Source organism: Gambusia affinis, linkage group LG18, assembly GCF_019740435.1.
Source record: "Gambusia affinis linkage group LG18, SWU_Gaff_1.0, whole genome shotgun sequence".
Taxonomy (NCBI): Eukaryota; Metazoa; Chordata; class Actinopteri; order Cyprinodontiformes; family Poeciliidae; genus Gambusia; species Gambusia affinis.
Genome location: NC_057885.1, coordinates 4,201,062 through 4,214,886, shown reverse-complemented (window position 1 = coordinate 4,214,886; position 13,825 = coordinate 4,201,062). Strand labels below are relative to the sequence as shown.

The window sequence follows — 13,825 nt, the reverse complement described above, 5'->3', positions numbered from 1 at the left end:
ATGGCTGACGGGTCACTGCTGGCTGATACCAGCAGATATCTAAGATGTCTCTCTGTCTGCCACCATCAGAAACTAAAAGATCCAGGGTGGCACCCAGTATCTCAACGTCCCCGACCTGTACATATTAATAAATGTTCGACCAACTCTTTGGAGTATGGTCGGCGATTCTGTCTCTCCAGTGGTTTCGTCTGGGTTTTTCTTTTCTTCTTCTTTTCTTTTCTCTTTATTTTGGGGGACCTCCTTTGAGTTTTGTTCCACCCTGGATCTTAATCGGTCGCTCTTCAGCTTCATTGCCACAATCTCCATGTTTAATTCATTATTTTGTTTCTGCATCCAGTTCAAATGTTTAGTCTTTTCTTTCAGTGAAACTTCAAAATTTTTTCTCATTGCCCGCTCTGTTTCATCCAGTTCAACATTTTGTCTGGAAATAATGTCACAATTTTGTTCTAAATGATGAATTGTCTTTTTTGCTGCATCCAGCTCCAGAATTAAACTTCTTGTCTGACTTTTATAAAATTTGTTTGATTTGACAAGGTTCTCATTTTCAGCTTGGAAACTTCGTTCGTTGTTATCGGTGCAGCTATTCAGTCGTTCAATCTTCGTCCTCAGTTTATCCACTGTGATTTGAAGCTGCTGCTTCTCCTTCTGCAGCTTCAAACAGCTCTTCTCCAAACTACTTACTTTACTCAACAACAAATTCTGTCCTTCCATGTTCTCTATATTCTCTATCTTCACTATGTTATCTATCTTCACTGTTTGCTGCCAGAGATTGCAAATGAATTTCTCTGTGGAATCTGAGAATACAAAGACAGTCGCCTGTGATGTCACAGACGGGTTGAGTGACATCACTGTGACATCATTGTGACATCAAAGCCACAAGAAGTCGGTTGGGTGTGGAGGGAACCGGGGGGGATATGTTTTTTTTTTTTAAACTTCATTCTGTATAACAACAGAGTTTTGCCTCATTTGTTCTGCCTCAAGTTAAAACAAATACAGATAAATTTATTCAAGATAAAGAAAAAGTTAAGGATCTTTGGTTCCAACTGTACATTCAAACAACACAGATTTCATTTGTTTTAATAGCTTTTTTGGTTTTTGATAGTCGGGATATAAAACTTAACTTCATTGTAAAATGAAGTTAATTGCTCTTTTAATTCTCCATAATAGACTTAGTAAAAGCAGGAGAAGGGGAGTGTGTGTGTGTGCGTGTGTGTGTGTGTGTGGGGGGGGGGGGTCAATATTTGCCGTGAAAATAGGTAATAAAGCCTCCAAGTAGTTGTGAAGGGTTTTTGCGCTTACGTCACTATGACGTCACCGCGACTAGTCGACATCGACTCGACTATTATCATGATGTAGTCGACCTTAAAAAATATGTAGTCGTTCAACCCCTAGTTCAAACCTGCAACTCCTGTCATTGTTACCACCACCGCCTCAGATTTATTTAAACTGGTGGCTGAGTTGTCATGAATCTTGTTTTTGAACTCCCCTCATCTTTGAAAACTCCCTGAAAATCAAAGATGTACAGAAATCGTAACTCCTTTCATTTAAGACTGGAGCCATTACAATTTCCCACAGAGGTCAAATATTACCTTACTGGTTCAGTTTAATTAGTGTTTAGTAATTTAGTTGCCTTAAATTTGATTTTAAGATTTCATTTGGTGCTTATACTTTTATACTTTCATTCTTTGAAGGTTTTCCATATTTTTAAAGTGATTTTTTTTCTGGTATTTTAATTACCTGCATAGCACTTGTTTGAAATACTTTATGTTAGAATGTTGCTGTGTAAATATAAATGCCTTATATACAGGCATTTATATGTATACAGGCAGTTAAGAATTACCAGCTAAACTAACTTGCATTTAGTTGCTCTGTAGAAAAAAAAGCTAGCCACTGGATAACCCGGTACTATATATTCAATCATATTCAATAAAGACATGGTGACATTTTACTTGGCTGTTAGTTCGTTCATCTCCATGGCAGCCTTCCATACTGCAATCTGAGCTGAAGTACATTTCACGACTTGCACTTCCATATGCTTTTGAATGTGGACGACGAGTTCTTTTAAAGCGATTGTGTTCGGTCCAGAACGCTTTATAATTATGTGCTACACTCTAATTCATTCTTCCACTTTCCCTCAGAGCTATGCTAATAATAATGAGCGCTATAGGGGACTGTGTGGATCCCCGGTGCCACCAGATGGTTGCTGGTTGTAGTCCGCTCAGCTGTTCACCGAGCGGTCTGTGGTGCGTTCAGAGAGAACAAGCAAACACCCGAGGCCTTTTGAAAGGCAACACACGTCACTCCTGTTCTCTAGCAGATCTCTGAGGTTTGCATTTGTGAAATGCTACAGTAGAACACGCAGCGCTGTCTTTTTGGCAAAAGGGTTAATACCACCTGTGATATTTGGCGATAAATCATGAGAGCAATTATTAATTAACAAGAGAACTTTGATCCAGTGTATAAATATAATATTCATATTCATAATAATATACTGTACGAAGGTTGGCTTTCACTACATTTTCCACTACATGCTGGAGGCTTTCCACACACCTTTTACTCTGGGTTCCAGCAGATGCTTCGGTGTTTGTATAAGCCTCAAAAGCCACATTCGCATTTACATTTTTTTTTTTTAAAGTTCTCAAGTTATCTATTTGATAACACAGACAAATACGGCTCAGTTCAGCTGCTATGGAACTTTGATTTTTTTATCGTCTGGCTTCTTTTCAAACACACGCTGTAGATTATTTATGTTTTTGTCAAAGCATAATCAGTCAACCGTATTTACAACCAACAGACCTAATTTGAGAAATGGAAGTCGCTTTCTTCAGCTGGTTGTCATTAAAGTACAATAAGTTTTCATTCGTTTAAATGTGATGTAACATTTTGCGTGAACTACCTCTGACTGATGTTTTTTTTTCCTTTTTATCCACATCATGCTGAAAAGTCCTCAAATGAAACAGACAGCTTTAATTACAGTGTGTCGCTGTCAGAGATTTAGATCTGAATGTTTTTATAACATCCTACCAGTGACCTTCACAACTTTGCTCTCAGAAGAAAACTTGAAAAACAATCAGTACGGGTTTAGAGTAACATGAGCAGATTATCAAGGTCTAGAAGGATATTTGTTTGTAGCTGGGATAAAGCAGTGTGAGCACTCTTGAAGTTTTTAAATGAGTATAACCTTTCAGATAAAAAACATGAGCAATGGAAAGATCCAGATCTCTGGTTTTAGAGGTTGATCTATGCTAGCTTGAACATGGGGTGCTGTTTGTAAAGCTACACAGTCAAAATATATCAGCAATAATTTGGGTTGTTTAGCCTGACGTACATGAAACATATGGGGGTCCATTTGTCAGCTGGTCAGATGTTCACCATATTATTCATTCATTTATAAAAGGCACAATTTCAAGTTAATTAAATATTTAGCTACAAAGCTAAATATTTGCACACATGGAGGCGCTGTGTAGCAAGCTAAATACTTAGGTTCAATCTAAATATTTTCATAGTATCCCTAATATGTAATTCAACACTAATTGTTTATTTTTTTATTTGAAAGCTAAAATGTAGCTAACCACTTACATAATTAGCTCTAAATATTTAGCTAATATCTAGATAAATTTAGCTACGTTTTTAGCTAGCTAAAAGGCTGAGCTACCTAGCTAGCTCAGAATTACATATTTAGTTATATTTAGCTTCAAATTAAATAGTTAGCTCAGTTTTACTTGGTTTGGAGATAAATATTTAGCTGGTAAACTAAATGTTTAGCTTACTAATCAACTGTAACATTTATAAACGATAAGATGTTGAAACTAAGCCTTAGAAAAATGATTCCCCCACTTTATTTCTCCATGACAGGCTAAGTGATCCGTTATTACTGCTGATTTTCAGACTGTCTGACTTTACAAACAGCGCTCCATAGTTGCATGTGAACAATTACAGCCATTTACCTGCACACATTCTGACTCTTACTATATATATAAACACTGCAAATGAAGATGCATGTACAGCAGAAGTTTGAACATCTTTAAAACCCTCACAGATTTGGAGCTCCTCTCAGGAGAGAGAAACCAATTAAAAACGACGGCAGAGTCTTATCCAAGTTTCGCCTTTGCGTTGCTTAAAAGTCCTCTCTTCCTTCTCCCCACTCCTCTCTGCTTTCCTGTCATTTGTGGGAGCCGGTCTTGCTTTACGGCCGGAGTGCAGCGGGGTGCGGAAGGGGGTAGGCATGGGGGCCATCTTTTGTGTCTTTGTTGCTCTCGATATTTGAGTGTAATTGCCGGGCTTCATGCTAATTAACAGTCTAACCGAGATAAGCTGCCGAGAGGTTCTGAGCGCTATCTGCATGGATTCACTGATAAAGGGACACTTTCAAGAGGCAGCAGAAACCCACATGACAACCTATCAGACATGGACTAAAGCAGGAGGAACAGGGCTTTCATTATAATTAGGTGGAATGCATAGGTTTTAAATGAACAAGCACCTAAAGTTTATTTTAAGCTCTTATTTGTGCTGGAAGAGAATAAGTAGTAGGAGAAACTTCAGCTTTAGTTCTGCTAAGTGAAACGGTTTGGGTCGTTAACTCGAGCAGATGAAAACGTTAGCTTCAAAGCGGCGTGACTGTGCAACAACAGCCATTCCTATTGGTTCTCACTGTTATCCATTGTGACTAGGGGTGTCATAACACAACCAGCTAACGAGATTTTTCTAAGTAAAAGATTTTAGTTTCATGAGTTGCAAACTGCGTTAAAGAATCTGTAATTACTGTAGGATAAATCAGTTTATTAATGCTAGTAATGGGATTCTTTTGAAATTTAACATGGTCCTAATATCAAAGTGTTTCTTGAAAATGCCTCCCTCCTTTATATGAGTTAATACAATAAGTGTCTTATTAATATTAACATGTATTTTAAAGAATCTGTGTTTACTGTCAAGCTTTCTAGTTAATGTATTTCAAAACAGACACAGACCGCCCCTTTAAATATTCAGTTGTACAGTTAGGGATGTTCATATCAATATATTGTCCAATTTATTTAAGCATTAGAAAATAAAATGATGTGTTTGAACCTCAAAACCAGGTTTAATGGATTATCTGTTAAAAAACTCATTTTAGCTATTTTAACATGGAGAGACATTTTTTCTCACCAGAAATGTCCTATTTTATTAACTTTCACAAAATTTGTAAAAACTTTTTAACTCCTTCCTTTTATATATTTAAATATATATGAAGTGTCTTATTATTCTATGACTTTATATTTTAGTGTTTTCATGATGTAAAGCACTTTGAACTGCTTTGTTGCTGAAATGTTCTATAGACCTTGTTGGTTTTATTGATTGTTATTATAATAGAAAAACACACAAGGTAATATAGTTCTTATTATTTCACTTTTTACAATTTAATTTTAATAAAAATTGCACAGTAACTGTAAAGGATCTGATTGTGGATTTCAGGAGAAACAGAAATAATTCAATAAATATTTCCATGGGAAAAAAAGTGGAGGAGAATAAATGTCTCAGTCTTCACTTGAAGACACGGTGAGGAATCCTAAATACAGAACGTCTTTTTGTCTTGCTTAGTTTTTTTTGTTTTTTTTTTCTGTTTAAAACATTCCCCAAACTGTCGCCGTTGACGATTCCTCGTCGGCCATGTTTGTTTACTCTGAACTCACGTTTGATCTCAAGAGATTTTGCGAGATTTCCCGTCTGACTGTTCTTGAGCGACCTCTATTTGTATGTATTGTGTTGTATTTGCCGTGCGGCTCGACGTCACACCCTGTCGAACCGAACCTGTCACATCTCAGACTTTTTTATCATCATGTGTCAAGACAGACGGTTATGAAAATGAGTAGAGAATTTCAAACTCTTGCCGTTTGAACGAGGAATTAGATGACCAGAAGACTACACTTCTGCTGACTAAACTTTCACACCATGTTCAGCCTGGATGTATGTTGACATCTTGGATCTCACTTATACATATTTCACTCCAAAAACACGAGTTGGTAGAACTTTGCACTATGCAGCTCATTCTCCGTTGTCATAAAAGGAACATTGTGGTGGCAATGACTGGTAAACGGAGCTCTGTATCATCCTTCAGAAGTTCAGGAGAGTTAATCCGCCGATGACGACACAGAGCTAATAGAGAGGCCAAGGAGGAGACGGGATGTGTGCAGAGGGATTATGGGTAAGCAGATGAGCAAACATTAAACATTGTAGCAGTAAACACTGATGGATTGGGTCTTTCTGAAGCGGATAAAACCCCCCCCACAAAAAAAAACGTGAAGGCTTCAAGAGTAGTGTGGATGGAAGTGGAGGACGGCGGGGCAGTTTGATGAAGAGATAGGGCCCGCACTGTTTGCAAATGTGAAAACGTTGTTTTTCACAGACACAATTTTTGATAACATAGCAATCTGGGAGGATTCATCCCCAGCTATTTCCAGTCATTACAAAGAAAATTATAGCTGAATGTCAAGGCAATTTCCAGATAATCACTGGTGAGGCAGAGACAGACATTGCTCCCTGCTCCGATCCCTTTTCTCCCACGTTGATGGCAGTACGTTTTCCTCTGCAGATGAAACCTAAAGTATAGCTCCATCCTCTAACCCAGAGCCCATTATTCCCCGTCTTGGTTTTGCGGAGATTCAATTCCACACTCGGTTTGTTCAACTTGGGAAAGAGTGGGCGCTCCCGGTAGAATGCTGATTCCTCCATCGCTATCGCCTCCCTTTCACCAGAGCGCCCCCGGAACATTCTTCATGATCAGAAATGATAATGGAAATGAGCGGCGCGCTGATTATTTTTGTCAAGTTTACCTTCGCAGCAAGCCTCCTTTTTAGTTCTGCGATTGTTGTTTGGCAGTGGAGGCTCCCTTGGGCGAAGTGACAAAGTAAATGCTGCTTGATTCCACTCTTATTTACCTCACGTCAAATAAAACTCAGGTTGTTTGGATTTGCGGTCATCAGGGGACGAACGTCGTTATTCTTAATGTAATAGCAAACTATTCACCTTACTGTTAGGGCGCCATTAGACCCTTGAAATGATTGCATCTAACTCAGTGAACAGAGTATATCACAAAGTGGTTAAAGTACAGCTAACAGAAAAGTGGATATAGAGGAGGCAATGCAATAGTTGTTAGAGCTGTACACTAAATATTGTTAGTGCATTTTGAAAGTGTTCACAGAACCTTTCCACACAGCCTGCCCCAGTCAGCAGCTGCGATTCCAAAACTTTGTCAATATTCTGCTAAAGTAAAAAAAAAACAACATACAATTGCGCAATCACCATGTTTCCACTAAATAAGAAATGCGTTTAAAATCAGACGGGATTAAGTTTGATCACGGGACAGAAAACACCATCATCCTCCATCTACTTCCTGTCGTCTTCCTCTTCATGGTTTGCACCGGAGGCAACAGCCAGTTGTTGATCATGTGTCGATTGACGAGGAAAAAGTGTTTTCTTGCCAGTTTTTCAAAAATAAATCAATTTCGATACAATCAATAAAAACCACCTCAACTTGGCAGCAAAATTTTTTATCGAAAAATATTACTGAGATTAATTTAGACATAGGTGGATGCCTGTATCTAATTACTAGATTATTACTGTCTGACTGGAGAAATGCTATGCTTTTTCCAAACCCCGCCACCCCCCCAAAAAACCCCAACCTGTCTCAGTTTTTTTTCTATTTCTCAATAATATGCAATTTTATTTGGGTCATTCATAAAAAATACTGACTAAAATTCTAACACTTGTGGCTGTAATGTGAGTCCATGTGGAAAAAAAAAAGAAAAAAAGCGTATTCTTCTATTAATTAATTTTAGATTGCAGAAGTTGCCAAAAACTTAATATGGCTGAAAGCAAAGTGTTTCTGCACCTCTTCAAAAGACAGTCACATTGTGTGATCTGTGTTTTTGTTACACCAGCAGTTGCGTTGTATCACAGTTAGAATCTAAATGCAGAAAGAAGAAGAAGAAAAAAACACAGCAACAAAAAGCCAAGAAGAACTCTCGCCATCTGTCTCCTCTCTACCTGCAGCTCCCGCTCCCTCCCCTCCGCCTCGCCGCTCGTTTCACATCTGCTTTCCCTGCAGGGTTTGTGTTTACTCGTTCTGCAGCAACAGTTTCCCTTTTCCTTCCTCTCTCCACTTCCATTCTTTTCCGAGCCACTGGCCGGGGCCTTTAATCGTCTGTGGCACCTGTCCCCAAGAGCCGTAATGTTCCTCATCCATCAGTGGGGGATGGCGGGCTGGATGCCTCCCCTCGAACCGGGCGAGAAGGGTTCACACTCTACCGGACCGCAGCGGCTGGAAGGTTTTGGTGCAGCAGAAACGGACACTCATGGTCACTGGAACTGGACTTTTAATCATTGAGGCCTGGTGTGGGTGGGTGTGTGTTTGTGTGTTTCATCTCTCTAACCTTGACCCCTACAGCGCTTCCTGAACCCACCCATGTCGGGTGGAGGACAGAGGAACGTCCTTCTGAAGAATCGTTCTTCCTTTTGCTCAGAGGTCAAATGTAGAGACGTACGCTTAACCGTCTGCTTTGAAGATTTGCAACCATAACCTGTGGAACTGATACATTTCCTTATTGTGTGAAATAGTCTGTTAGATTTTCTTGTCAAGTCTGACTGTAAGTTCTGCCGTCCAGATATTGATGTTTTTATTAGTGCTGTCGGTCAATTCAGATTAATTACTCTCTTGCCTAACTTTAAAACCTTGACATATAAATATGCACACAGTTGTGGTTCTTGCTGGATTGGCACCCTAGGCAAGCCCCTCCTTTTTCTGCACTCCAACCAATTAAAATGCAAGAAATTATCAGATTTTTTGTTATTTTGTAGCAGAAAGCAGGTCATATAATCTCCCAGAAATCAACAGCAACTAAAGGAACCTTACTGCATTACACATGCATACAAGTTTACAAATCTGTTTATAATAATCATTTATAATAATCTAGTTTTTGGGTGGTCCACCATTTTGATGCCGCCCTGGGCAATTGCCCATATCGCCCACTGTGTATTATGAATCACTTTTTCAGCATTTATTTCAGTATTTCATCTGTTTGGTTCTTTGTTATGTAATAATTTTAACTCTAATAAATGGACTCTGACGTCTGATTGGTTAACATGCAGCCAATCAGGTGTAGCCCAATGTCTTCTGTGTCAATGGGATTGACTTTGGTAAAAATCAGTTTATAAAGCACAGTACAATGAAATTATGAACCAAAAAAAAAAATAGTTTTAACAATTTAACATTAAAGTATTCCGCCAATAAAGTATTTAGGCTTTTAAATGTAACACGTTCATAAAATGTTAGTGTTTTTATTTGAGCCTTAATTGTGACATAAATATTTCACGTCTCATTATTGTATAAAATGATGTTAATTTTGGCTGTGGGTAAACCACAGAGTTCCACTGAGAGATTTATGGATGTGACAGCCAACCTTATCAGGGCCGATAACGCAGCGGTTTGTAAAATATCCTCTCCAAAGAGAAGAAGAGGAAGAACTGCAGCTGAAGAACAAAGGGCTTTCCCACGAGGTTATTAGAGCAGTTTTTCTGTCCTGAGGGTGTTCCTCAGACAAATTATCCAAACAACTCATTTGGCAACGCACACAATTCCCTATAAACAAGAGTCATTATTCGGGTCCCAAGCCTGTGGAAGCGAGCAAACTGTGTCTTTGTTTGGTTTTTTTGTTCATCTGCTGGTAATCTGAGGCACCATTTCCTTTATCTGCTGCTTGTTGCAGATGTCTGCAGAGAGTTCTGACAGAAGCCGGCGGGCCAGTCGAGATGATGAAATTCTCCTCACACGCTGCTGGAGCTGGCTGGAGAGCAGGGCCAGAAGCTGGGAATTTATCTGCTGCCATTCTACGCTGAGGTCAAATAGTTTGCAAAACCCACAGTTTGCTTCGCTGTTTTGTGTTAAAGTCGTCTCCGCTCTGGTTCTCGACTTTAAACCACTTTTTAAAACGACTACATTAACTGTTCTATCACAGGTCATGTGGTCAGGTAAAAACCTAGCGGATTAAGCCGTTGGGATTATGAACATCACCAGGCAGCTTTCATACAGCACATGGAGAGACATTCTACATTTCTGAATGTTTTTTTTTTATATATTTGACTGGAAAAAATGTTGAACGTTGACTTACATCACTGATTAGAAGTCACCTGTCAATGAATAACTGAAAGGTTGCATTTTATTGGTATTTTTATGGAAATTGCTTTCCTCAATCTGTTTGATAATCTAAGATGCATTTACTCTCTGGAAGTTTACGTTGACTAACTGGCTGCTGCATTTTCTTTACCGTTTTTATAAATAAATGCGGAATGAGTGGACGAGATGTAATTATGTTTTTTGTGTGTTTTTTTTTTAAACAAATTTGAAAATATGAGATAATTTTCCTAGAATGTTCCTTTGAATTCTGGACTTTCAAACGATTTACAGTCAGTTCCGTTTAAAAAGAAATGCAGCCATTGTGTGCAGTGCAGTAATATCTATGTTAAAGACAATGTGAAGGAGTCATTAAGAAAACAAATAATCCTTCAAGGAAACGAGAAGAGCCATAGAGAATTCTGGGTAAGTTTGCTTGATAAGTGTGAGATGTAGCCGCCTCACATTGTACAGTCATGAAGGCAGCACGATCTCTGTTGAGCCCAATAGTGTGAGGTCAGTCTGATTTACAAAAAAAAAAGAGAGAGAAAAAAACACCTTAGTCCTTTTGTAAAGGAGCAGAGGACGAATTGGAAAACCAATCAATTAAACCAAAGAGAAAGCTCAATGGATCGTATTTTAAAAGAAACATTAACTTCGATTTTGTTTGCGATGCTAATTGTCTTTTCCAAACCTCAAACCTCAATCTGTGGACCGAATCTTCATCACAATACCAGGACAATACTGAACGACGATGTCACAGAAGAAGAAATAAATCTTTCTATGTGGTGCTGGTGTGTTCTCTGCTCCAAGGCTTCTGTTTTTTCATGTTCACTTTATTTCTTTTTGCTGGACTGATTGGGTCATCTGACCTGAGGACGGTGCTATCAGTTTGTTTTGAGTGTTGGCTCCGTTATGGAGTGATGACTCACCCAGGGCAAACCCAATCTCCTGGTAGGTCCAACGGTCCCTTCCCCCTGATAGAAACCTGAAACGGAGTAAACAAACATTTATATCCATTAATCAGTTCTAAACAGTGTTCAGTTCAAGTCCCCCAACTGTCAGACAACATAAACAAAACCTCTGAATCACATTAAAAAAATGATAAAGTATGTTAATCTCTCCATGCTAGTCTGTAACATGAGTACATGTTCATAAAACAAGCAAATGAGAAGAAAGTTTGTTCTAATCTTTAATAGACATGTTGATGAAATTCTTAACCCCAAAGACCAAACCCCATTCCGCTGTTACACTGTTGGCAAATCAAGATAAGGTCACCACAGTGGCTCCTAGTAAGGGGCCACAACATCAATCCATCAGATAGACAGTTTCTAGATGAGAACCTTTACAGGCTCTACAACTCTAGTACTCGAGTTACCGTCCTGCAACTTAAGGAGGGATCAATACTCGAATGGTTAATGACCAGGCCTTTTCAAGACTTGCTGAAATGCTAAGGAAGTATTTCAGCCTTCTGATTTGGGTATGTTGGTCCATCCAGAGGCTGCAGGACAGCGGCGCTCCTGGTTTGGAGTTGCAGACCCCCTGATGTAATCTCTGAAGCCATGTTGTTGGTATCTGTAGGTTACTGGATCCTATCCAAAGAGACCACTCAACATTTTAGACAGAACCGAGGCGGTCTTTGCCTGAACAATGTCTGCTCAAGGATTCTGTGGTCCAAAAGAGAGAAAAACAATGAAGCTGCTGTCAAAACCTGGACCACATTCTGTCAAACATCAAATTCTGTCACCTATGGTTGTAGTTTCCGATCAATTATGATAAATTCCCACTTTATGTAGAGCTCAAAATTGTGCTGTGAAAGCAGCTGATTATGGGCTGCATAGTGGACAAACTGCATGAGGTGTGTGTGACCTTTCAAGGGCCTCTTGCAACCTCATCGTTATGGTGGTGCATCAATTAAAGACTCACAGCTTTAAACCTAACAGAGTAGTCTTCAATTATTAACCCCAAAAAAGTAGCTTGTTTGTCTGAAAATATTTGGAACAAACCGTGAAAAATGTGTTGAGATATACAGTACTTTAATGCAGATTTGTTCCTAAAGTAACAAAGAAAATGTCCTCCATGGATGTTCCGTGTTTCTGTGATTGTTTTCTTGATCTAGTCCTTTTCTTGACTAAAACTAACCGTAAACTGGCATAACAACCCACAGCATATTACATAAAGTACAGCATGAAAACCATCCATTTGAAATGATAAATATGTCAAATCTATTCTTGATCTTGCATTGTATGATTCATGTTCATGCATAAATAACTCCAGCAATAAAGAAAATAGATCAGAATGATCTTTGCTTTGATGAAGAGATCAAAGTGTATCTATTACCTCACCAAAAAAATGTTAGTTTTTTTTAATGCAAGAGTATGAATCAAGGTATTCAGACAAAAAGAGCACACAGTTTCCTTTCCTGTTTTTTTTTTCATATTAAAACACTTAAATGTATGTTGTTGATGTGATCAATCAAAACAAAGTGATGGTCAACAAACAGGATTTCTAGGCCTTCCCTGTTTGTTTTGGGTTTTTTGCCAAATTTTCACTTTGCTTTCGCACCCTGTGATGTAAAAACCCCAGAGAAGACCTATACTGTCTAACAGTGGTGTAAAAATTATTTTTAAAACGTGATGGTGTGCAAGACTCCAGTCACTGGTGGCGAATAAACAAGTGAATTGCAACAAAATGTTGCAGTCTCACAGAAAACCAGCTGAGAGTAAAGAAAATAAAACGTGTTCCTGTCCTCCCTTTAATGCTGGAAGTGTTTACAGAATCAATATAGCGACATGTAAACCATGTTTTATTTGTCCTTAAAATTTCTATAGCATAATCAATAAAAAAAAAAAAAAACCTGATCCATGGATTATTTATTCTGTACAACCCGTAACCCAGGCCAACAATGGTCTCTCAGGGCTTTCCTCATTACGTAATCTTTTTGAGGACAAGTGAACCAGTGATAATGGTGCAACAGTACACAGACACAGAGGTAAATGAATTCGAAAGGATAGCCGGGACCCCAAGGCAGCCGTGGTGCCGAAGGTCACACGTCTGAGTGGCTCCTGAAGGACGCGGGTAAGAGATCCAGGCTGTAAAAGCCCTGATGGCAGCACATTAGGCGGCGAACAGGGAGGAGCCGCCAGAACATGGACACACATACACACCGCAACAAGCCGAACGCCGGATCCCGTTTCACCTCATGGGATTTGTTGGGCGTCCTCTTAAATTGCACAAATGACCAATGCTCTCCTCCCCCGCCCTCCCACACACATACCTACTGGGGATTGATGTATCACACAGACGATGTTGGCTACGTAGCACCCAGAAACGAAACAAATTCAAGTTTGTTTGTTTTGTTTTGTTGTCTTGGGACATTTGGAACAAGTTCACATTTTAAATACCACGTTGTTTTGTTTGTGTTGATGTTTCCAGGGTTTTACTGACCTCGTTTTAACATGACAAGAAACTGAAAAGAGACAACACAATGCGGCTTTAACTGAGCGCTCCAGACTCTGTGGTTATCTAATAAAACCAATGTTTCCGATGCGTTTTCTTGTCTGGCTTTAGAAAAAAAAAAAAAAAAGGCAAAACACTTGACGAGTGCTTCTGGTTTTTTTTTTTTAAGTCTGCACTCTCAGATAAGTGGTGAGCAGCTTTGTGAATAAGCGGCTCCCCTGTAAT

The 13,825-nt window shown here is 39.0% G+C and overlaps 1 long non-coding RNA gene across 1 annotated transcript in view; it reads right to left on the bottom strand.

The window, feature by feature from the left end:
- Positions 1 to 13,825, bottom strand: part of LOC122820518 — a 94,632-nt gene that overhangs the window by 16,752 nt on the left and 64,055 nt on the right. The window contains exon 4 of the long non-coding RNA XR_006368809.1: positions 11,074 to 11,129. This is a non-coding gene — a long non-coding RNA (uncharacterized LOC122820518). The remainder of the gene's footprint in view (positions 1 to 11,073; positions 11,130 to 13,825) is intronic.